The following is a 27,500-nucleotide window of genomic DNA, read 5'->3' as shown; positions in this document are numbered from 1 at the left end:
TTTGCTTTAGTTGAATATCTTCTTTTATTCGATTTTTTGAATTGTTTATTTTACAATAGTCGATGATAGTCACAATAGAAATTTCAACGAACTTAGTCAATGAGCTATAATGAGTTATAAAGATCTATCTATAGATAAAAAATACACAAATAAGAAATATCATTTTATGTAATTTTATGTACAGTAGTGGGGAATTATGGGACAAAAAATAAATCCGCTTGGTTTCAGACTTGGTACAACTCAAAGTCATGATTCTATTTGGTTTGCACAACCAACAAAATATTCTGAGAATATACAAGAAGATAAAAAAATACGAGATTGGATAAAAAATTTTATACAAAAAAATAGAAGAATATCCTCGGGTGTCGAGGGAATTGGAGAGATAAAGATTCAAAAAAGAATCGATCTGATTCAAGTCATAATATATATGGGATTTCCAAAGTTATTAATAGAGGGTAAGCCTCAAAAAATCGAAGAATTACAGACGAATATGCACAAAAAACTGAATTGTGTGAATAGAAAACTAAACATTGCTATTGTAAAAGTTACAAATGCTTATAAACACCCTAATATTCTTGCAGAATTTATAGCTGGACAATTAAAGAATAGAGTTTCATTTCGTAAAGCAATGAAAAAAGCTATTGAATTAACTGAACAAGCAGGTACAAAAGGAGTTCAAGTACAGATTGCAGGACGTATTGATGGAAAAGAAATTGCACGTGTCGAATGGATCAGAGAAGGTAGGGTTCCTCTCCAAACCATTCGAGCTAAAATTGAATATTGTTGTTATACAGTTCGAACTATTTATGGAGTTTTAGGGATAAAAGTTTGGATATTTTCGAAATAAAGAAAAATATGTCCTTCTTTCTATTCAATAATTCAATGTCCTATTTTGATTTTATATAAAACAAAAAAGAAAAAATTACTCGATTTTGATTCTCAAAAATTTATCTATTTTATAAGATTGAATCGACTAAAAAAAGAAATTAATCATTTTATAGAGGATTGCCATGCTTAGTGTGTGACTCGTTAGTTTTTTAGAATGATTAAAAAAAAAAAAGAAACCGGTTAATAGTATCAATTCATTTAAAAAGAACTAATAACCAACACATCACTTCGGATTATCTAGATCTAAAGAATTAGTCAAAAGAAAAAAAATTTAATAAAAAAAGAATATAGCAACTGAAAAATTGTGAAAGATAAAAGAAAAAAAAGATTATTTAGTTGTAAAGCAATAAAAATATATAGATAAAAGAAAAGGTGAAAGAAAGAGATTAAAATATATCAATGATATAGAATTCGAATATGTAAAGGTCTATGGGTCATCTCAGAAAAGATAGTGTATTAAAGCATCCTTAAAAATAAAAAAGAATAATATATATATTTTTTTTTTATTTTTAATGTCAATAAATTAAGAGCTCTGAATCAAGAAAAACTGATAATATTGATTCACGAAAAAAGAAATGAATATTCTATTCTAAAAAAATTTTATTAATTTTTAGCTATGAGAAAGGCTCCATTGTCGAATTAAAACCTAACCATTAATCGAGAGGCGATGGGAACGACGAAACCTGCAAATACTTAAGACTTAAGATTTTATTAAAAAAATCTTAAAGAAAACAAATCTTAATGATTTCTTAGGTGGGATGGCGGAAGAAACCTAAAAACAATCCATTTTTTAGGAGTTGTACCCTACATTAACATCTGAATTTCATTACATCTGAATTTGAGAATAAAAGAGTAAATATTCGCCCGCGAGAATTTTTCTTTTATTGAATTTTTTTATATTTTTGCCAATTCTAAGAATCGATATTGAAAACAAGATCTAAAAATTTCGAAGATTGTATGAAATCTCAAAAAATACCGAGATTTCGTTATTTACTAAACATATGACTATTTCTATTATTTTATCGATTAGATAGAATCTATATCCATATAGATATAGATATTTGAATTACTTCATTCGCGAGGAGCCGTATGAGGTGAAAATCTCATGTACGGTTCTGTAATAAAGATGGAATTGAAAAACAACCATCAATTATAACCCCCAAAGAACCAGATTTCGTAAACAACATAGAGGAAGAATGAAGGGAATATCCTATCGAGGTAATAATATTTGCTTCGGAAGATATGCTCTTCAGGCACTTGAGCCAGCTTGGATAACATCTAGACAAATAGAAGCGGGACGGCGGGCAATGTCAAGAAATGTTCGCCGAGGTGGACAAATATGGGTACGTATTTTTCCAGACAAACCGGTTACAGTAAGACCTACTGAAACACGTATGGGTTCAGGAAAAGGATTTCCCGAATATTGGGTAGCTGTTGTTAAACCTGGGAAAATACTTTATGAAATGGGTGGAGTACCAGAAAATATAGCAAGAAAGGCTATTTCAATAGCATCATCCAAAATGCCGATACGAACTCAATTCATTATTTCAGGATAATAAAAGAGAACCAAAGAAAATAGGTCTTTAGAATGAAAAGAAAAAAGGCAATAATAGGTTCCTTTTTTTTTGAACACAAAATATTTTTACTTCCTTTTTTAGATTGAAATAATAAAAAAATGATATGATTCAACCTCAAACTCATTTGAATGTAGCGGATAACAGCGGAGCACGTGAACTGATGTGTATTCGAATCCTAGGAGCTAGTAATCGACGATATGCTTATATTGGCGACATTGTTGTTGCTGTAATCAAACAAGCAGTACCAAATACGAACTTAGAAAAATCTGAAGTGATCAGAGCTGTAATTGTACGTACTTGTAAACAACTAAAACGTAGCAACGGTATAATAATTCAGTATGATGATAATGCTGCAGTTATAATTGATCAAGAAGGAAATCCAAAAGGAACTCGAATCTTTTGCGCAATCGCCCGGGAATTGAGACAGTTAAATTTCACTAAAATAGTTTCATTAGCACCTGAGGTATTATAAGAGGAAACCACGATATGGATATATTCTTTTTTTGTGAAATAGATAAATGTATCTATTTTATCTCAAAAATATATCTTTTGTAATAATTATTATTTTGAAGAATTCGTACTTATAAGTTTTAGAAGTAGCCATTTTTCTTTATTTCAGATTTATACTTGAAAACCTAAACAATATCTATATCTATCTATATATAGATATGGGCGAACGACGGGAATTGAACCCGCGCATGGTGGATTCACAATCCACTGCCTTGATCCACTTGGCTACATCCGCCCTTATAGTAAAAATGATCTATATCTCAAATTCTACCTTTTCATTATCCTTTTTTTTCTAACAAAGGAAAAAAAAAAAGATAAGGAATCATTAAATCAATCAAAAACGTATGTATAAATCTATAGAAATCTAAAAAAAAGATTACTAATCCAATATCCAATATAAAGGAGCAATATTAACAAAGTTGATATTGCTCCTTTATTTTTAAACAAAAACTCGTCTACTTTAAATTAAGATCAAAATTTTATCCATTAACAGATGGAGCTTCCATCGCAGCTAGATCTAGAGGGAAATTATGAGCATTACGTTCATGCATTACTTCCATACCAAGGTTAGCTCGGTTAATAATATCAGCCCAGGTATTTATTACACGACCTTGACTATCAACTACGGATTGGTTGAAATTAAAACCATTTAAGTTGAAAGCCATAGTGCTGATACCTAAAGCGGTAAACCAAATACCTACTACAGGCCAAGCAGCTAGGAAGAAATGTAAAGAACGAGAATTGTTGAAACTTGCATATTGGAAGATTAATCGGCCAAAATAACCATGAGCAGCTACAATATTATAAGTTTCTTCCTCTTGACCAAATCTGTAACCTTCATTAGCGGATTCATTTTCTGTGGTTTCCCTGATCAAACTAGAAGTTACCAAGGAACCATGCATAGCACTGAATAGGGAGCCGCCGAATACACCAGCTACACCTAACATGTGAAATGGATGCATAAGAATATTATGCTCAGCCTGAAATACAATCATAAAATTGAAAGTACCTGAAATTCCTAGAGGCATACCATCCGAAAAGCTTCCTTGACCAATAGGATAGATCAAGAAAACAGCAGTAGCGGCTGCAACAGGAGCTGAATATGCAACAGCAATCCAAGGACGCATACCCAGACGAAAACTAAGTTCCCACTCACGACCCATGTAGCAAGCTACACCAAGTAAGAAGTGTAGAACAATTAGTTCATAAGGACCGCCGTTGTATAACCACTCATCAACAGAAGCTGCTTCCCAGATCGGATAAAAATGCAAACCTATAGCCGCAGAAGTAGGAATAATCGCACCAGAAATGATATTGTTTCCATAAAGTAGAGATCCAGAAACAGGCTCACGAATACCATCAATATCTACTGGAGGGGCAGCGATAAAAGCGATAATAAATACAGAAGTTGCAGTCAATAAAGTAGGAATCATCAAAACACCAAACCATCCAATGTAAAGACGATTTTCGGTGCTGGTTATCCAATTACAGAAGCGACCCCATAGGCTTTCGCTCTCGCGTCTCTCTAAAATTGCAGTCATGGTAAAATCTTGGTTCATTTAATCATTAGGGACTCCCAAGCACAAAAATTCTCTATAATGCGAGAATTTGAGGACTTGTTATTCAACAGTATAACATGACTTATATACCAGTGTCAACCAATACTAATATCCATAGTATGTTCTTATTCATTAGTATGTTCTTATTCATTTCGGTTTATCCGAATTTACCTTGTTTATCCCATTTCATTGATTCATAAAAAAAGTTTATTTTCTATATATCATTCTATTTATAGAAATAGAGAATAGAAATATAGATATAATACAACATCGATCTACAAAAATGAGTTGCCCGGGACTTGAACCCGGAACTAGTCGGATGAAGTAGATAATTTATTCTTGAATAAAATTCAACAATAGAATAAAACAAGAAAAAATCCCTCCCCAAGCCGTGTTTGCAGTTTTCATTGCACACGGCTTTCCCTATGTATACATCTAAACCTTAATTACTTGCCTAGCAAAAGACTCTAAGAAAGTGAAATATAATATTTAATTCATTAACCCCGAATCTTGACTCTGACTACATGAGCATTTCAAAATCCTATATATAGATATAGAAGACTAAAAAAAATGATTTTTTTATCCTCATTGAATAAAAAGAAGGAAGTTCGTTTTATCAATTTACACCGATTTAAAAAATAACATAACCTATTTTCAATTATAAATAATTGACGAAATCGTTTCTTAAAAGAATATCCAAATACCAAATACGACCTCTATAAAACCTACGCAAAGTAAAAGAAGTTCTTGGAAAAATCAAAGAAAAAAGATCTTCTTCTGTAAAAAATTCTTGCAATAATTTTTCTGAACTTAATTTTTTCAAATAAATGCGCACAGTACTTTTATGCTTACGAGCCAAAGTTTTTATACAAGAAAACCGAAGTATATATTTTATTTGATAGAAACTCTTTTTTTTTGCAGATCCATTGTAATAATGAGAAAAATTTCTGCATATGCGCAAAAACCGGTCAATAATATCAAAATCAGATAAATTGGCCCAAACCGGCTTACTAATAGGATGACCCATTACATTACAAAATTTTGTTTTAGCCAATGATCTCATTAGAGGAATAATGGGAACTATTGTATCAAGTTTTTTTATAACAATTTTAATAAGAAATGAATTTTGCAACATTTGACTTCGTACTACTGAAAGATTTAGTGGAATACTTAAAAAATAGCCTAAAAAGTGAAATGAATACTGAGATAATTCGTTTATATAGATCGTTTCTAGTCCAGCCCAAATATCAAAATGACATTGCCATAAATATATAAAATAGTATTTCCATTTATTTATCAAAAAAGGAGTATTCTTTAAAACCAGAATTGATTTTCCTTGATATCTAACATAATGGATGAAAGTATCCTTAAAGAAGAAGAAAGTATATGAACAATTCTTAGTAGATACTTCTACAAGATGTTTTATTTTTTCATAGAAAAAAATTCGCTCAAAAAAAACGCGAAAATGTTTTAACTGTAACTGAGAGGATTTGTTACGTAGAAAAAGAAAGATAGATTCATATTCCCATACATATAAATTATATAGGAACAAGAAAATTCTTCGATTCCTTTTTGAAAAAAAAGTAAAAATCCATTTTTTTGGAGGAAAAAGACTATTCCAATTATAATAGTAATAAAAAAACAACCTTATTAAATGAAAGAAAGAGACATCTTTTATCGAATATCGCAGGATTTGAACCAAGATTTCCAGATGGATAGGATAGGGTATTCGTATATCTGACTTATGATTTAAATATATCAGTTGATCTTCGAAAAAGGGAAAGATCGAATGAATTGATTGAAAATTTTTATAAGATTTTACGATTTCTAATCCCCTTAAGGAAGAGCTAAATAATTGTAGAGAAAATAGAATCTCCACGACGATACCAAAACCTTCTAATATTATTTGAGAAAAAAAATGATAATTATAACCCACAAAAGTATTTTTTTTAGAATCATTAACAAAAAGAATGAAATGAGTCTGTTGATACATTCGAGTACTTAAACGTTTTACAATTAGTAAACTAAATTTATTGTTATAATCGACATTTTCTATAAAAAAGGACTCATGAGCATAAGCTAGTCCATAAATAGATTCCCGAAAAAAAAGTGGGTATAGGATGTCCTGGTATCGAGATCTACGGAGTTCTAAATATGCTTGATATTGCTCCATTAAAAAAAAAAAAGTCTATTTGGTCAAACAAAGAATCAGAGATTCATTGGATTATCAAATGATACATAGTGCGATATGGTCAAAACAGAAAATTATAGGTATAAATATATACCTAGAGAAGTAAAACCCATTAACGGACTCTCTCTAATCGATTTTTTGCCTAATTTTTGTTCTAGGATAACGAGCTAATTAAGAATCCTTTATTTTTTTTTTACCTAATCGCTCTTTTGATTTTGGAAAAAATATCTTTATCAATATACTCTTTCTTTTACACATTTATCGCTACCCCAAAATACCAAAAGATAATGGAAAATAGCTATATAGTTAGGACTCATAACAAAAATAAACCATTCACCAGAAAAGCTTTTCCCACATCAAGCACTAACCTATTTTTAACGTACAATTAGATGGGGTAATGATCCAAATAAAAAATAAATGAAAGCTCGATGCTTTTTGTTTCCCTATTAGAATTAGAACCACCAAGTTCTATCCCTTTATTAATCAAACCCAACGGAATTTTTTTTGTTACGAGCCAAAAATTCAAACAAAAATTTGAGCTGGATCCTAAAAGAATGAAATATTTTTAGAATTCTTCATTGATACGACATGCTACTTTTTCCAGTCATTCCTTTCTGGATCAGTCGTGGTTTTACAAGCTCTACCGATAGTATCGACGAACCCATTGCTTCATAGAAATGCGTAAAAAATAGAGTCGCTCTTAAAAGCCGAGTACTCTACCATTGAGTTAGCAACCCCATTACAATTTAAAAAATAAGGTGGATATTTATACCCAATCGCAATCAAAAAAATAAAATTACAAAATTGAATTGTCTAAAAAACTAAAAAAAGATATACCACCTATTTAAATACTATGTTCTTGAAATACTATGTTAGAGTTATCCATTATTATTATATATATAAGACTATATATATATTGGTATATATAGATCTAATATTTTCGTATATATATTCGTGTTTACCTTTCAATTCACTTACTTATTCATTAACAAAGTTTTTCTTGTTTGTCTCGCAGAAAGAAAACCAATGAACCTACCATTTGATGAAGTAATAACGCCTATTTAACGTAAGTAAGGTGATCAATTTATTCACGATCGGATTATATTTATTTGATACAGTGTTGTCAATATTAGTATTGAAAAAAAAATACAATCGAATAAATACAATCGAATTAATAAGATTTTCAATCTTATTAATTCGATTATTAGTATTATGTTAGAATTACTTATAAGAAAAATTATTTAAATATATATATATCTTTTTTTATTCTAAAATGATATTCTAAACTAAAAAAACGTATAAAATTATAGAAATATAGAAATCAATAGGAAAATACAAATTTCATATAGAAATGGAACAACTTCCCTATTATGTGAAATTCACATCGAAAAAGGCAATAGCCAGTTTCCCTTATAAATTGTAATCACTTTTTTCGTAAAATATCGTCTACTTACTATGCTTCTATTCCAATACGAAAGATAGAAATCTGTTTAATAATTAAGTATCTTTGTATTCGGCTCAATCCTTCTTTTAGGAAAAGATTGTGCCGAGTTTAATTGCAATTAATCCAAAGTATCCATTGCTTCGAATTCAAATAGTATCCATTGCTTCGAATTCAAATTTGATCTCCTTCCATACTTCGCAAGCAGCAGCTAATTCAGGACTCCATTTGCTAGCCTCACGGATAATTTCATTACCTTCACGAGCAAGATCACGTCCTTCATTTCGAGCCTTCACACAGGCTTCAAGAGCTACTCGATTAGCTACAGCACCTGGTGCATTTCCCCAAGGGTGTCCTAAAGTTCCTCCGCCAAATTGAAGTACGGAATCATCTCCAAAGATTTCGGTCAGAGCAGGCATATGCCAAACGTGAATACCTCCCGAAGCAACAGGCAGAACACCTGGTAGAGAAACCCAATCCTGAGTGAAATAAATACCACGACTTCGATCTTTTTCAACAAAATCATCACGCAGTAAGTCAACAAAACCTAAAGTGATATCTCTTTCCCCTTCAAGTTTACCTACTACGGTACCGGAGTGAACATGATCTCCACCAGACAAACGTAATGCTTTAGCTAATACACGAAAGTGCATACCATGATTCTTTTGTCTGTCGATAACTGCATGCATTGCACGATGTATATGAAGAAGTAGACCATTATCTCGGCAATAATGAGCCAAGCTAGTATTTGCAGTGAATCCCCCTGTTAAATAATCATGCATTACGATAGGAACGCCTAATTCTCTGGCAAATACAGCTCTTTTCATCATTTCTTCGCATGTACCCGCAGTTGCATTCAAGTAATGCCCTTTGATTTCACCTGTTTCAGCCTGTGATTTAAAAATCGCTTCAGCACAAAATAAGAAACGGTCTCTCCAACGCATAAATGGTTGGGAATTCACATTTTCATCATCTTTGGTAAAATCAAGTCCCCCACGAAGACATTCATAAACAGCTCTACCATAATTCTTAGCGGATAACCCCAATTTAGGTTTAATAGTACATCCTAATAGGGGACGACCATACTTGTTCAATTTATCTCTCTCAACTTGGATGCCGTGAGGCGGACCTTGGAAAGTTTTAATATAAGCGGTTGGGATTCGCAAATCCTCCAGACGTAGAGCACGCAGTGCCTTGAACCCAAATACATTACCGACAATAGAAGTAAACATGTTAGTAACAGAACCTTCTTCAAAAAGGTCTAAAGGATAAGCTACGTAAGCAATATATTGATTTTCTTCCCCAGCAACAGGTTCGATGTGATAGCATCGTCCTTTGTAACGATCAAGACTGGTAAGCCCATCGGTCCACACAGTTGTCCATGTACCAGTAGAAGATTCGGCGGCTACCGCAGCACCTGCTTCTTCAGGTGGAACTCCAGGTTGAGGAGTTACTCGAAATGCTGCCAAGATATCAGTATCTTTGGTTTCATACTCAGGAGTATAATAATTCAATTTATAATCTTTAACACCAGCTTTGAACCCAACACTTGCTTTAGTCTCTGTTTGTGGTGACATAAATCCCTCCCTACAACTCTTGAATTAAGAATTCTTGAAACAATAAGGTCTACTCGATATGACTTAGGAGTTAATGAAATCTTTTACAAAAATCAACTACTATTATCAATTAATCCCAAAGGTTCGTTATGTTATTATTAAATTAAACGATGGTATTTGATTTGTCAAATACATCATTATTGTATACTCTTTTCTATGTATGGCGCAACCCAATCTTTTTTTTTTTTCAATTTGATCTTATTTTTTAATTTTGAAATCGAAAGATCTAATCTAAATAATAATAATAATTTATTCTTAATCTTGACAGTGATATATGTTGTCTATGTAAATCCTAGATGTAAAAATAGGCAGCTTTCTCCCCGGAAAATAAAAAAAGAGGTCAAAAAATAGGGAAACAGAGGGTAAGTCTAAAAAATTGTCTACTGAGGAAATACGAAAGCCAATGATAAAAAAAATGAATTCTAAATTAAGGTACAGGTTCGAATTCCATACAGAATATAGATGATATTTTCTAGAATGATAGAAAAAAAGAAAAGACTTTCGAAAGATTTTATCCAATTGAAATTTTCAAAATAACTGCAGTAAGCTTAAGAATTCAATAATTGAATTTGAATAAGTAAGTAAACAGTTAAAGAGGATTGATGGAATAGTACCAAAAAAATGGAGTACTAACTCCCATTTCTTATTTCTTTTTGAATTAACCGATCAACTTGCTTTCTTATCGAACATTTCTTTTTGATTTAAAAACTTTTTCGGAAAAAAAAATTGGCTTTTGATATGCGAATAAATCCTCCTACTTCCGGTCCTGAAGTTTCTTCGATTGAAAAAAAAAATCTGGGACATATTGACCAAATAATTGGTCCGGTACTAGATGTAGCCTTTCCCCCGGGGAAGATGCCTAATATTTACAATGCTCTGGTAGTTAAGGGTCGAGATACTGTTGGTCAACAAATTAATGTGACTTGTGAAGTACAACAATTATTAGGAAATAATCGAGTTAGGGCTGTAGCTATGAGTGCTACAGATGGTCTAATGAGAGGAATGCAAGTTATTGACACAGGAACTCCCCTAAGTGTTCCAGTAGGCGGAGCAACTCTAGGACGAATTTTCAACGTGCTTGGAGAGCCGATTGATAATTTAGGTCCTGTAGATACTCGTACAACATCTCCCATTCATAGATCTGCGCCTACCTTTATACAATTAGATACAAAATTATCTATTTTTGAAACAGGAATAAAAGTAGTAGATCTTTTAGCTCCTTATCGTCGTGGAGGAAAAATAGGACTTTTCGGTGGAGCTGGAGTGGGTAAAACAGTACTTATTATGGAATTGATCAATAACATTGCCAAAGCTCATGGAGGTGTATCTGTATTTGGCGGAGTAGGTGAGCGTACTCGCGAGGGAAATGATCTTTATATGGAAATGAAAGAATCTGGAGTAATTAATGAACAAAATATTGCAGAATCCAAAGTAGCTTTAGTATATGGTCAAATGAATGAACCACCCGGAGCTCGTATGAGAGTTGGTTTAACTGCCCTAACTATGGCGGAATATTTTCGAGATGTCAATGAGCAAGATGTACTTCTATTTATCGACAATATCTTCCGCTTCGTTCAAGCAGGATCTGAAGTATCTGCCTTATTGGGTCGAATGCCCTCTGCTGTGGGTTATCAACCCACTCTTAGTACTGAAATGGGTTCTTTACAAGAAAGAATCACTTCTACCAAAGAAGGGTCCATAACTTCTATTCAAGCAGTTTATGTACCTGCCGACGATTTAACTGACCCTGCTCCTGCTACGACATTTGCACATTTAGATGCTACTACTGTACTATCAAGAGGATTAGCCGCCAAAGGTATCTATCCAGCAGTAGATCCTTTAGATTCAACCTCAACTATGCTCCAACCTCGAATCGTTGGTGAAGAACATTATGAGACTGCGCAACGAGTTAAACAAACTTTACAACGTTACAAAGAACTTCAAGACATTATAGCTATCCTTGGCTTGGACGAATTATCCGAAGAAGATCGCTTAACCGTAGCAAGAGCACGAAAAATTGAGCGTTTCTTATCACAACCTTTTTTCGTAGCAGAAGTTTTTACCGGTTCGGCTGGAAAATATGTTGGTCTAGTAGAAACAATTAGAGGGTTTAATTTGATTCTTTCTGGAGAATTAGACGGTCTTCCTGAACAAGCCTTTTATTTGGTAGGTAATATCGATGAAGCTACTGCGAAGGCTACGAACTTAGAAACGGAGAGCAATTTGAAGAAATGACTTTAAATCTTTGTGTATTGACCCCCAATCGAATTGTTTGGGATTCAGAAGTGAAGGAAATCATTTTACCTACTAATAGCGGACAAATTGGAGTATTACCTAATCATGCGCCTATTGCCTCAGCTGTCGATATAGGTATTTTGAGAATACGTCTTAAAGACCAATGGTTAACAATGGCTCTGATGGGGGGGTTTGCTAGAATAAATAATAATGAGATAACTGTTTTAGTAAATGATGCGGAAAAGGGTAGTGACATTGATCCACAAGAAGCACAGCAAACTCTTGAAATAGCAGAAACTAATTTGAATAAGGCTGAAGGCAAGAGACAAACAATTGAGGCAAATCTAGCTCTTAGACGAGCTAGAACACGAGTAGAGGCTATCAATGTTATTTCATAACAAGTTGAAATTGATGCGTCCCAATATCCGAAAACAATAAAAAGAAAAAAGAAACAGTCAGAAGAAAAAAGTAAGTAGAAAAGCTTATTAGATACCACAGTCAAAGGTATCTAATAAGTTATAACTATACCTTACCTACTATTGGATTTGAACCAATGACTCCCGCCGTATGAAAGCAATACTCTAACCACTGAGTTAAGTAGGTAATTTAGGACTCCTCCTCAAAAAAAAAAAAAGAAGAGTACCCATCTATCAGATTAATTGATTATAAATGTAAAATTACTGATAAGCAATACCAACCCCCGTTCAAGGGATTCGATCATGTAATATTCATCTTGACAAGCAATTATCTTCATACTATGATAAAATATGTATCAAAAACACAAGGGCTGTAGCTCAGTTAGGTAGAGCACCTCGTTTACACGAGCGCCAATGCTTTTTTTCAGAGGAGTTCATCTTGTAATTAAAAAAGTTTATCTTATAGTAAGAAATCGGTGTCTTACTCCATTTTAAGGAACAAAACAAGAGAACACTAGCCTGACAAAGGGTTTAGCCATAAAATCGAATCCATAATTGATTTGAGATATTGATAAGGTGAATACCCATTTCTCGTCAATGCTAAACATAAAGGGTATAGGGACCTAAAAAAGATTATCTTTTCTTCCTATTTTATGAACTTTAAGGTGTATGAAGTGTCATTTCTTATCTTCTATTTTAATTTTAGTAGGTGGATAAAGAGTCCATTTAACTTAAGTTGATCTAGGCCAGAAGCAGACCTACGTCAAGATAATCCTTCTTTGAAACACTTTGGTAGTGCTCTTTGATTGTTATACAAATAAAAAAGAAGAGCATAGGGAATCATCTCTTTATTCTTTACTGTAAAAAAAAAAAAAGATGGTGGACTAACTAATATTTTTATCAGTTAATGAAAAAGCTCAATGCAAAAAAAAATGCATGTTGGGTTTTGAAAACAATTTAAATCATTTAGATAATAATTAGTTTGATCTGTTTTACCGAGAAGGTCTACGGTTCGAGTCCGTATAGCCCTAATATTCCTACAGATACTAATAATATTAATACTATTTTGGATCGAATAGATCTCATTACTAAGACTATTACTAAAAAAAAAACAATTTGTAACTTTCTATTCGAACATATTCATATTCGATAGAATAATATTAATATTAGTATATTCAGCTAGTCTAAAAAAATGGAGACTTTAGACTAAAAATGAAAATGAATTTGGTATATTTTCTACATTCAGAGGAGTACTTTTATGTTTCTTCTTTACGAATATGATATTTTTTGGGCATTTCTAATAATATCAAGTTTGATTCCTATTTTGGCATTTCTAATTTCTGGAATTTTAGCCCCCATTAGCAAGGGACCGGAAAAACTTTCTAGTTATGAATCCGGAATAGAACCAATAGGCGATGCTTGGTTACAATTTCGAATCCGTTATTATATGTTTGCTCTCATTTTTGTTGTTTTTGATGTTGAAACGGTTTTTCTTTATCCATGGGCAATGAGTTTCGATGTATTAGGGGTATCCGTATTTTTAGAAGCTTTCTTATTCGTGCTTATCCTAATTGTTGGTTCAGTTTATGCATGGCGAAAGGGGGCATTAGAATGGTCTTAATTCTTGACTATTTAGACAATTAGAAAAAAAAATATTGAGACAATTATGAATTCCATTGAGTTTCCCTTACTTGATCAAACAACCCAAAATTCAGTTATTTCAACGACATTAAATGATTTTTCAAATTGGTCAAGATTATCCAGTTTATGGCCGCTTCTTTATGGTACGAGTTGTTGCTTCATTGAATTTGCTTCATTAATAGGATCACGATTCGATTTTGATCGTTATGGACTAGTACCACGATCGAGTCCTAGGCAGGCGGACCTAATTTTAACAGCGGGCACTGTAACTATGAAAATGGCCCCTTCTTTAGTTCGATTATATGAACAAATGCCCGAACCTAAATATGTTATTGCTATGGGAGCCTGTACAATTACGGGGGGGATGTTTAGTACCGATTCTTATAGTACTGTTCGAGGCGTAGATAAGCTAATTCCTGTAGATGTATATTTGCCGGGCTGTCCACCTAAACCGGAGGCCATTATAGATGCTATAACAAAACTTCGTAAGAAAATATCTCGAGAAATATATGAAGATCCAATGAGTTTTCAACGAGAGAATAGATGTTTTACTACCAACCATAAGTTTCATGTTGGATACAGTACTTATACTGACAATTATGGTCAAGAATTTTTCTATCAACCGCCATCTACTTCAGAGATATCGTCTGACACATTTTTTTAAAGTACAATAATAAAAAGCAATTCCTTTTTTAAAAATTTCATCGTATTTTAAAAATTTCATCGTAATAGAAAATACTAATACCAAACTCATAAAAAAAATTTAGGAGAAGCAAAAAATGCAAGGTCGTTTGTCTTCTTGGCTAGTCAAACATGGACTAATTCATAGATCCTTGGGTTTCGATTACCTAGGAATAGAGACTTTACAAATAAAGCCCGAGGATTGGCATTCCATTGCTGTCATTTTATATGTATATGGTTACAATTATCTACGTTCTCAATGTGCCTATGATGTAGCACCCGGAGGACTCTTAGCTAGTGTATATCATTTTACAAGAATAGAGTATGGTATAAATCAACCCGAAGAGGTATGCATAAAAATATTTGTATCAAGAAAAAATCCCAGAATTCCTTCGATTTTTTGGGTTTGGAAAAGTGCGGATTTTCAAGAAAAGGAATCTTATGATATGTTGGGAATCTCTTATGATAGTCATCCGCGTCTAAGACGTATTTTAATGCCCGAAAATTGGATAGGATGGCCTTTGCGTAAAGATTATATTGCTCCAAATTTTTATGAAATACAAGATGCTCACTAAATGATAAAAATAATAAACTAATCCAAACTTCTGCAACCCCAGTCAAAGAATATAAGTACATTCTGTTATAGATCAGACAAAATAATTGATTGACATTAAATCAGGCAGAGTAATGGAAGTTGCATTCAGATATTATTATGTGAGAAATCACAAAATTCAGAAATAATAGAATGAATAATTATAGGGTTTAAAATAGGATGGATAGGAGTTTCTTAAGATTCTAAAACAAAAACAATACTGAGTTCTTATCAGCCAAGCCAATAAAAGAAATAGGATGAACTGCAAAAATTCTTTATCTTTATAATAAACTAATTCTTTATCTTTATAATAAACTATATAACGTGCACATCACCATCAATTATACGGCCACGAAAAAAAAAACACAAAGAAAAGGGCTCGATTCTATTTTGGTAATCCTTCTCAGATGAATTCTTAATATTCTCACTCCACCCCAGAACTTCGACTTTTAGGTCTTTTAACCAACTAATTAAACCACTCGAATATTATGGAAATAGAAACCTTTTTTTGTATCGCAGAAAAAAAAGGAAAAAAATAGATAAAGAATTCATTATCAATATATCTATATCTATATATATATAGATACTATAGATAAGCGAATATACCTAATAAAAAATTGCATCTATTCTTTAATCATCTAGGAAAAGTATATCTACAGATACCTAAATAGATCAAAGAAATATGTTATGTATCAGAATCTAGAAGAACACAAATTTGTATGAGTATCTATCCCCCATATTCATTAAAATGAATATGGGGGATAGATACTCATACAAATGAATCTTGTGTCAGGAACCAGATTTGAACTGGTGACACGAGGATTTTCAGTCCTCTGCTCTACCAACTGAGCTATCCCGACCATTCTTGAAGCTTAATACTTTGATTTTAAAAGATTTTTAAAATCTATGTTAATGAATCTATATCAACTAAGTAAAAAAAAAGTTTGTAAGTGAGTTTCCGCAGTAATAATTATTTTTTATTGTTAATCGTTAATTACGCATATGAAAATTCCTTGCTAAAAAATAAGATATTAATTTATACATTTCTGATTAAAAAAAATTCTATGTGTTTCACATATATATTTATATCTATTCCAAAACTCGTCCCTTGTCATTATGATAGATAAGAAAATTATGATAGATAGGAAATTGATGAAAATAAAAATTCCAATTTCGTTGGGAAATAATAAATCGAATAAAACACATAAATAAGGACTTCAAGATAGAGAGGATATAGGAAAAAAATTAGAAAATGAAAAAGTATTTTTGGGGATAGAGGGACTTGAACCCTCATGATTTCTTAAGTCGACGGATTTTCCTCTTACTTTCAATTTCATTGTTGTCGGTATTGACATGTAGAATAGGACTCTATCTTTATTCTCATCTGATTTATCAGTTCTTCAAGGGTTTTAGCCGATTATGATGAAGTGAATAATTTCATCAATAAATATTCCATCTTTTCTTCAACTTCGAATTGATTTGATTCACATTTTTCATTTGTGAATATTTTTATCACAAATAGATCTTCAATAATAAAATAAAAAGTAACAAATTGAAAGAGTATTTCAGTATATATATATGTTTCTAAATGTTTATCTTTGATCCATTCCTGTAATTTTGGTGAAAGGATTCTTTTACTAATGCAATAAAAAAAGTCGTCAATTTCGTTTGTTAGAACAGCTTCCATAGAGTCTCTGCACCTATCCCTTTTTTATTATCACTTTCTGAATTTTTATTTGTTTTCAGAAAACAGGATTTGGCTCAGGATTGCCCATTGTGAATTCCAGGGTTTCTCTGAATTTGAAAATTATTACTTGGTAAGTTTCCATACCAAAACTCAATCCAATTAAGTCCGTAGCGTCTACCAATTTCGCCATATCCCCATCTTTTTTTTTATTTGAATCTGATTATAATAGAATGCTTTTTTTTTCATTTCTATTATGAGAATTATGCGGGAACTTTTGAATTCATTAAATACATATTATTTTATTAAATATTAAAAACCCCTTTCTCCAATTTTATAGATTTTATTTCATCTATATTGGATACCTTTATTTGTTTGAATCAGAACTAATTCTAATATCTATATATTAACAATTCAATATACACAGATATAGACCACATATCTACTTATCTTCTATGTACCTACTTATCTTCTTTTTTCATACAATTTAGAATACTCGAATGGTCGATTCTTTTTTTTTTTTTGTTTTTGCTTAAAAAAAAAAAGAAAATAAACAATCCATTTATTCATATACAATTTATATAACTAAAACGAATCTAGTGGCTAAAAAAAACCATTCTTTTAATTGAATATAATATAGAATTAGACATTTACTTAGAAATATGGAATTCCTTAATAAATATTTACTAAAATTTATATTTATTCAAATTTACTTTAAGTACTAATAAATAATCTTTTTGAAAGAAATCAATTTAATAATATATATCTAGAATAGTAGATCGAAATAAATTATATTAAATAAATTATATTAATATAATATTAATTATTATCTTGCACTTTATGTTATCAGATAAAATAAATAATAGAAATAATAAAAATTGGGTTTGATTTTCTATATTTTCTTTCTCTATTTTTGATGTTTGTATTAATTTGAATTTTGTTATAAATAACTAAAAATTGATAACTAAGATCCCATTCAATTCTTCTGCATATGTATATTTCGTTTACATTAGCCGGTTTAGCTCAGAGGTTAGAGCATCGCATTTGTAATGCGATGGTCATCGGTTCGAATCCGATAACCGGCTTTTCTCTATTTGTTTTTTACATAATTGATAATATCTTTTTTAGAAATAAAAAATTGGGAGAGTTCGATCTCTGCGGAAGAAATCAAGAAATTAACCTACTTTTTTGTATTCTTTTATATACAATAAATTCGGATATTGATAAAATTCATCTAATTCTTCTTTGTACTATAAAACTTTAGTAGATTTCGCTTCATTTAGAATTCTATAATATTTTTCATTTCGTTTAGTTTTCATTTCGATTTATAAGATTTTTCATTTTAAAAAAGGAGTTTTTATGTCACGTTACAGAGGACCTCGTTTCAAAAAAATACGTCGTCTAGGATATTTACCAGGACTTACTAGTAAAAGGCCAACAGTCAAAAACGAATTTCGAAATCAATTGCGCTTCAGTAAAAAATCTCAATATCGTATTCGTTTAGAAGAAAAACAAAAATTGCGTTTTCATTATGGTCTTACAGAACGACAATTGCTTAAATACGTTCGTATCTCCGGAAAAGCTAAAGGATCAACTGGTCAGGTTTTATTACAACTACTTGAAATGCGCTTGGATAACATACTTTTTCGATTGGGTATGGCTGCGACTATTCCTCAAGCCCGCCAATTTATAAACCATAGACATGTTTTAGTTAATGGTCGTATAGTGGATATACCAAGTTATCGTTGTAAACCTCAAGATATTATTACAGCAAAGGATGAACAAAAATCTAAAACTCTTATTCAAAATTATTTTGATTCAGCCCCCCATGAGAAATTGCCAAATCATTTGACTGTTCACCCTTTCCAATATAAAGGTTTAATTAATCAAATAATAGATAATAAATGGGTTGGTTTGAAAATAAATGAATTACTGGTTGTAGAATATTATTCTCGTCAAACTTAAACTTAACTAAAATAACAAGAGTTTTTTTTACAAGGATTTTCTGCTATTCATATATCATAGACATGGATATGCGAAAATTTTTATTCCTTGCCCACCCGTTATCCACTATTTTTTGTATTACCGAAAAATGAGGAATATAAAGTTGTCCATATCAACAAACAAATTTGAAATATGAAATAATGGTATGCATTGGGATGAGTAATATTGATGAATTTGGTAAAGATTCGGAAAGAGAGGGATTCGAACCCCCGGTAAACAAAAAGCCTACATAGCAGTTCCAATGCTACGCCTTGAACCACTCGGCCATCTCTCCTATATAATGATGCCCAGAAACCGGTTGAATGTTGAATAGTGAATCAATCCTATTTTTCATAAATGCATAAAACCTATTCAAACTATAAAAATACAAAGTAAAATTAAAAAAAAACCTCCTACAAGGTCTTAGGATAAACAAATTTGATTGATGAGTTCATTTTTACGTTATTTCGCACTGTATTATAATTATACAATTCCTTTATTTGTGGGATTGATTTCTCACACCATGATTAATTAAATTATAGAATGGATTTCTACCTATGCCTAGATCTCGGATAAATGAAAATTTTATAGATAAGACCTTTTCAATTGTAGCCAATATCTTATTACGAATAATTCCGACAACTTCAGGAGAAAAAAGGGCATTCACTTATTACAGAGATGGTGTGATTTGATTCCATTTTTTTTGACCGATTTCGGTCAAAAAAAAATGGAATGGAAAAACCCCACGCGTGTTGAAGGTGAAATTTGTAAATAAAAGGATTAATTCCTTCTGTCGTGTATCCTCGATTAATGAAGCCTTATATGCTTGAATTTTAGGTTTCTAGTATTAAGCGAAAGGTTATACCTATACTTATGGGGTTAGGTCAACCCCAAATTACTAGTACTGATAGGCAACATTGGGAAAGAAGCACTACGCTTGGGAATCAAGGACACGAAAACTTTGTATCTATCTATATCCATGGCTTATCGAGATTGGGACTAACAGGAATGGTTGGGACAATAAATATCCATCTCGTTCATATTTTGGATACCCATAGAACCATCGAAGATTATTGAGGTGACTAATTCCAGGAAATTAAGCAGCGTAGAGGACAAAGAAATTGTTGAAGTTCTTATTTTTTTTTATCAAGTACCTACATACTTAATGTTAAGAAATAATTTTTGACAGGAAGGTTGGCTAGAGATTTATTGTAAAAACACTAGCTCTGTTCAGTTGAGAATGAGAATACTGGAATATTTTTTGATTTGATGGATTTTTCTCATTACACACATAAGGGGGGAGCCGTATGAGATGAAAATCTCACGTACAGTTCTGGAGCGGAGATTCTTTGAACCGAATGACGACCGTAACGGATGTCAGCTCAATCTGAAGGAAATTATGCAGAAGCTTTACAGAATTATTATGAGGCTATGCGACTGGAAATTGATCCCTATGATCGAAGTTATATACTTTATAACATAGGCCTTATTCACACAAGTAACGGAGAACATACTAAAGCTTTGGAATATTATTTTCGGGCGCTCGAACGAAACCCATTTTTACCCCAAGCTTTTAATAATATGGCCGTGATCTGTCATTACGTGCGACTATCTCCACTATAGAAAGAAAAAAGAAAAGAACAAGCAAATCCACAAATTTTAATATAAGAAATATAGAAATATAAATAATTATAAATAAGAAAGGCTTTCTACATATATATATCGTTCAAAACAACGATTTTTATCAGCTGTAGCAAAGAAACTTCATAGAAGTAAAAATATGAAGAAATCGATATGTCTAGATACCCTCTTTTTCTATGGATAAAAGATCTAATTGATAAAGGAAGCATCGTAAGGATCAATTAACACGGTTTTCAATCGATATAATAAAAACTGCTTCCTTATCTCATGATAAATAAAGAAGTCAGGAATCCACTTATGTAATAAAAAGGATCCCCTGGTATTTTGAGCAGCGGTGTAGTATCAAATCCCAAAGATAGAAAGTATTTTCTCTTTACTTATAAGAACTTATAAGATAAGAAAGAAAAAACTTTTACCAAGATTCTATAGAAATGAATCTATCATATATTTTTGTATATGATATATAAAATCGAGATAGTTACCTTTCAGAAAATTAGAATTAGGGCGTTAATGCCAATGCTTGATTCCCTTTTCTGAAGGTAGGAGAAAAGATAAAACTAAAAAAAAAGATGAAATTCTTTGAAATTCTTTATTTATTAGTAAAAATGAAAGTTTGAAACTCATATTAATAATTTCTTTTTTTCTTTTAGTTAACTTCAAGATAATAGAACAAAAAAAGAATTGACTACTGAGCCGTATGAGTCAGGAAATTCTCAAGTACGGTTCTAAGGAAAGGAATTGACTCACCTATTTCGACCGAGGAGAACAGGCCATTCGGCAGGGAGACTCAGAAGTTGCGGAGTCTTGGTTTAATCAAGCCGCTGAATATTGGAAACAAGCTATAGCTCTCACCCCCGGTAATTATATTGCAGCACAGAATTGGTTGAAGATCACAGGGCGTTTTGAATAAGAACACTCTGTTTCTTTTTTTTCTTATATATTTATCTATCTATATAAAGATATAGATAGATAAATATATATTGTTATAAATTCTTGTTTCTTGTCCCTATCAAATTCAAAAATCATTTCTATAGGAACGACCAATCACATAATTTAAATATATCCCTTCTAATTTTGTTCGATTTTGTCTAGTATTTCATAGAAATAAACGAGATGTGGATACAGTAGATAATTTTCTCCTTTTTTCTGTTATTTAAACTAATATTCAATCAAATTAAGAAAAGAGACCTTCAAAAAAAGAAATAAAATATAGGTATACTTGCCTAATAATGAATGCTAATGCCTGCTCAATTTGAAATAGAGTACATACTTATACTTTATCTAAAAAAAAAAATAAAATCTAAGGAATAGAATTAGAATAAAATCTGAATACATTTGATTAGGCTGCACGAAAAATTATTGAACTTCCATTCAGAGTTCCCAAAAAGGTCTTAGAAGATTAAAATAGGTCCGTTGAGCGCCTCACTCTTATGTCATAATAGATTCGAACACTTGCCCCGAATTGACTTCGAGATCATAATTGTTCTAGTGAAAAACTAAAGAAATGAAATTTACTAAGATATCCAATACATGAGAGATAGGAGAGAACAAAACTCAATAGAAACATCTCTAATAAGTTCACTAATTCTGTTTTATGTTGGCAGGTCTCTTTGTATGTGTTGTCTGGAAAGAGGAGGACTCAATGATTATTCGTTCACCGGAACCAGAAGTTAAAATTTTGGTAGATAGGGATCCTATAAAAACTTCTTTTGAGGAATGGGCAAAACCTGGTCATTTCTCAAGAACAATAGCTAAGGGACCAGATACTACTACTTGGATCTGGAACCTACATGCTGACGCTCATGATTTTGATAGCCATACTAATGATTTAGAGGAGATTTCCCGAAAAGTTTTTAGTGCGCATTTTGGCCAACTCTCTATCATCTTTCTTTGGCTGAGTGGCATGTATTTTCATGGTGCTCGTTTTTCCAATTATGAGGCATGGTTAAGTGATCCTACTCACATTAGGCCTAGTGCTCAGGTGGTTTGGCCAATAGTGGGTCAAGAAATATTGAATGGTGATGTAGGGGGGGGGTTCCGAGGAATACAAATAACCTCTGGTTTTTTTCAGATTTGGAGAGCATCTGGAATAACTAATGAATTACAACTCTATTGTACTGCAATTGGTGCATTGGTCTTTGCAGCCTTAATGCTTTTTGCTGGTTGGTTTCATTATCACAAAGCTGCTCCAAAATTGGCTTGGTTCCAAGATGTAGAATCTATGTTGAATCACCATTTGACAGGGCTCCTAGGGTTGGGGTCTCTTTCTTGGGCAGGACATCAAATACATGTATCTTTACCGATTAACCAATTTCTAAATGCTGCAGTAGATCCCAAAGAGATACCACTTCCTCATGAATTTATCCTAAATCGGGATCTTTTGGCTCAACTTTATCCGAGTTTTTCCGAGGGAGCAACCCCATTTTTTACCTTGAATTGGTCAAAATACGGAGAATTTCTTACTTTTCGTGGAGGATTAGATCCAGTAACTGGAGGTTTATGGCTGACCGATATTATACACCATCATTTAGCTATTGCAATTCTTTTCTTGATAGCGGGTCACATGTATAGGACCAACTGGGGTATTGGTCACAATATAAAAGACATTTTAGAGGCACATAAAGGTCCATTTACAGGCCAGGGTCATAAAGGTATATATGAGATTCTAACAACGTCATGGCATGCTCAATTATCTATTAATCTAGCTATGTTAGGCTCTTTGACCATTGTTGTAGCTCACCATATGTATTCTATGCCTCCTTATCCATACCTAGCTACTGACTATGGTACACAACTGTCATTGTTTACACATCACATGTGGATTGGTGGATTTCTCATAGTCGGTGCTGCTGCGCATGCAGCGATTTTTATGGTAAGAGATTATGATCCGACTATTCGATACAACGATCTATTAGATCGTGTCCTTAGACATCGTGATTCAATCATATCACATCTTAACTGGGTATGTATCTTTTTAGGTTTTCACAGTTTTGGTTTGTATATTCATAATGATACCATGAGCGCATTAGGGCGCCCTCAAGATATGTTTTCAGATACTGCTATACAATTACAGCCGATCTTTGCTCAATGGATACAAAATACCCACGCTTTAGCACCTGGCACAACAGCCCCAGGTGCAGCAACAAGTACCAGTTTGACTTGGGGAGGTGAAAATTTAGTAGCAGTGGGCGGTAAAGTTGCTTTGTTACCTATTCCTTTAGGAACTGCGGATTTTTTGGTCCATCATATTCATGCATTTACAATTCATGTAACAGTATTGATACTCTTAAAGGGTGTTCTATTTGCTCGTAGTTCACGATTGATACCGGATAAAGCAAATCTAGGTTTTCGTTTCCCTTGTGATGGACCTGGAAGAGGGGGGACATGCCAAGTATCCGCTTGGGATCATGTCTTCTTAGGACTATTTTGGATGTACAATTCAATTTCCGTAGTTATATTCCATTTCAGTTGGAAAATGCAGTCAGATGTTTGGGGTAGTATAAGTGATCAAGGGATAGTAACTCATATCACAGGAGGAAATTTTGCGCAGAGTTCCATTACCATTAATGGGTGGCTTCGTGATTTCTTATGGGCGCAGGCATCCCAGGTAATTCAGTCTTATGGTTCTTCATTATCTGCATATGGTCTTTTTTTCTTGGGTGCACATTTTGTATGGGCTTTTAGTTTAATGTTTCTATTCAGCGGGCGTGGTTATTGGCAAGAACTTATTGAATCCATTGTTTGGGCTCATAATAAATTAAAAGTTGCTCCTGCTACTCAGCCCAGAGCCTTGAGCATTGTACAAGGACGTGCTGTAGGAGTAACACATTACCTTCTAGGTGGAATTGCCACAACATGGGCATTCTTCTTAGCAAGAATTATTGCAGTAGGATAATAGCTAGGAGGATTTGAAAATCATTATGGCATTAAGATTTCCAAGCTTTAGTCAAGGCTTAGCTCAAGACCCCACTACTCGTCGTATTTGGTTTGGTATTGCTACCGCACATGACTTCGAAAGTCATGATGATATTACTGAGGAACGTCTTTATCAGAATATTTTTGCTTCTCATTTCGGGCAATTAGCAATCATTTTTCTGTGGACTTCCGGGAATCTCTTTCATGTAGCTTGGCAAGGTAATTTTGAGACATGGGTACAGGATCCTTTACATGTAAGACCTATTGCTCATGCAATTTGGGATCCTCATTTTGGTCAACCAGCTGTAGAAGCTTTTACTCGAGGGGGTGCTCTAGGTCCTGTTAATATAGCCTATTCTGGTGTTTATCAGTGGTGGTATACAATCGGTTTACGTACTAATGGGGATCTTTATACTGGAGCTATTTTTCTATTAATACTTTCTATTATATCTTTAATAGCAGGTTGGTTACACCTACAACCAAAATGGAAACCGAGTGTTTCGTGGTTTAAAAATGCCGAATCCCGCCTCAATCATCATTTGTCAGGACTATTCGGAGTAAGTTCCTTGGCTTGGACAGGGCATTTAGTTCATGTTGCTATTCCGGGGTCCAGGGGGGAATCCGTTCGATGGAACAATTTATTAGATATCTTGCCGCACCCCGAGGGATTAGGTCCATTTTTTACAGGTCAGTGGAATCTTTATGCTCAAAACCCAGATTCCAATAATCATATATTTGGTACCCCTCAAGGAGCAGGAACTGCTATTCTAACACTTCTCGGAGGATTTCATCCGCAAACTCAAAGTTTATGGTTAACTGATATTGCACACCATCATTTGGCTATTGCGTTTATTTTTCTAGTTGCTGGCCATATGTATAGAACTAATTTCGGGATTGGTCACAGTATTAAAGATCTTTTAGAAGCACATACTCCTCCGGGGGGTAGATTGGGGCGTGGGCATAAGGGTCTTTATGATACAATCAATAATTCAATTCATTTTCAATTAGGTCTTGCTCTAGCCTCTTTAGGGGTTATTACTTCCTTGGTAGCACAACACATGTACTCTTTACCTGCTTATGCGTTTATAGCGCAAGACTTTACTACTCAAGCTGCCTTATATACTCATCATCAATATATAGCAGGCTTCATTATGACAGGGGCTTTTGCTCATGGAGCTATCTTTTTTATTAGAGATTATAATCCAGAGCAGAATCAAGATAATGTCTTGGCAAGAATGTTAGACCATAAAGAAGCTATCATATCCCACTTAAGTTGGGCTAGCCTCTTTCTGGGGTTCCATACTCTGGGACTTTATGTCCATAACGATGTCATGCTTGCTTTTGGTACTCCGGAGAAACAAATTTTGATTGAACCTATATTTGCCCAATGGATACAATCTGCTCATGGTAAAACTTCCTATGGGTTCGATATACTTTTATCTTCAACGAACAGTCCGGCGTTCAATGCGGGACGAAGCATATGGTTGCCTGGTTGGTTAAACGCTGTAAATGAGAATAGTAATTCTCTATTCTTAACAATAGGGCCTGGAGACTTCTTGGTTCATCATGCTATTGCTCTTGGTTTACATACAACTACTTTGATTTTAGTAAAAGGTGCTTTGGATGCGCGTGGTTCTAAGTTAATGCCTGATAAAAAAGATTTTGGTTATAGTTTTCCTTGTGATGGCCCGGGACGAGGCGGAACTTGTGATATTTCCGCTTGGGACGCATTTTATTTGGCAGTTTTCTGGATGTTAAATACCATTGGATGGGTTACTTTTTATTGGCATTGGAAACACATTACACTATGGCAGGGTAATATTTCACAGTTTAATGAATCTTCTACCTATTTGATGGGATGGTTAAGAGATTATCTATGGTTGAACTCTTCACAACTTATCAATGGATATAACCCTTTTGGTATGAATAGTTTATCAGTCTGGGCATGGATGTTCTTGTTTGGACATCTTGTTTGGGCTACTGGATTTATGTTCTTAATTTCTTGGCGCGGATATTGGCAGGAATTGATTGAAACTTTGGCATGGGCTCATGAACGTACACCTTTGGCTAATTTGATTCGATGGAGAGATAAACCAGTGGCTCTTTCCATTGTGCAAGCAAGATTGGTTGGACTAGCCCACTTTTCCGTAGGTTATATATTTACTTATGCAGCCTTCTTAATTGCCTCTACATCGGGCAAATTCGGTTAATTGAATTCTTTATTATATATATCTGGCAAGAATCTCATTTCCTTCTATAGGGAAGAGAAGCCACTTATACATCTAGGATCCGACTTCTATCATTGATGCTAATAGCAAATTAACCATTATGGCAAGGAAAAGTGTTATTCAGAGGGAAAAGAAGAGACAAAAATTGGAACAGAAATATCATTTGATTCGCCGATCCTCAAAAAAAGAAATAAGCAAAGTTCCGTCGTTAAGTGAGAAATGGGAAATTCATGGAAAATTAGAATCACTACCGCGTAATAGTGCACCTATACGTCTTCATCGACGTTGTTTTTCGACCGGAAGACCGAGAGCTAATTATCGAGACTTTGGATTATCTGGACACATACTTCGGGAAATGGTTCATGCATGTTTCTTGCCGGGTGCAACAAGATCCAGTTGGTAAGGATTTCCAATTATCTTCATTTTTTTCATTTTATTATCAGCGATCATAGGAGGGTCCCTTTACCGTTATGTATAAATGGTTTATTCTATTTATATAGATATGGTAAAGGGACGCATTCCATCTTTGTTTTTGTTCATTAGTTATCAATTCTTTTCTTTATCGCGGAGTAGAGCAACTTGGTAGCTCGCAAGGCTCATAACCTTGAGGTTACGGGTTCAAATCCCGTCTCCGCAACTTTTTGAATTTGATAAAAAAACAAGGTTTCAAGAAGAAGGGCATTATACGCAGTAAATTCTATG

At 33.2% G+C, this 27,500-nt stretch overlaps 3 non-coding genes across 3 annotated transcripts; 1 reads left to right on the top strand and 2 right to left on the bottom strand.

Moving 5' to 3' along the window:
• Positions 1 to 16,134: 16,134 nt before the first annotated feature.
• Positions 16,135 to 16,207, bottom strand: TRNAF-GAA (transfer RNA phenylalanine (anticodon GAA)). Its single transcript has one exon. It is a non-coding gene; the product is annotated as a tRNA-Phe (tRNA).
• A 1,836-nt stretch (positions 16,208 to 18,043) lies between these two features.
• TRNAT-UGU (transfer RNA threonine (anticodon UGU)) lies at positions 18,044 to 18,116 on the top strand. The gene has a single exon. It is a non-coding gene; the product is annotated as a tRNA-Thr (tRNA).
• A 1,105-nt stretch (positions 18,117 to 19,221) lies between these two features.
• Positions 19,222 to 19,309, bottom strand: TRNAS-GGA (transfer RNA serine (anticodon GGA)). Its single transcript has one exon. It is a non-coding gene; the product is annotated as a tRNA-Ser (tRNA).
• Positions 19,310 to 27,500: the final 8,191 nt, after the last annotated feature.

Source organism: Vigna unguiculata, unplaced genomic scaffold (genome assembly GCF_037176805.1).
Source record: "Vigna unguiculata cultivar grain cowpea cultivar isolate G323 ecotype 2 unplaced genomic scaffold, ASM3717680v1 ptg000172l, whole genome shotgun sequence".
Classification (NCBI taxonomy): domain Eukaryota; kingdom Viridiplantae; phylum Streptophyta; class Magnoliopsida; order Fabales; family Fabaceae; genus Vigna; species Vigna unguiculata.
Note: the sequence above shows the minus strand (reverse complement) of the source record. Positions and strands in the feature narration are given on the sequence as shown.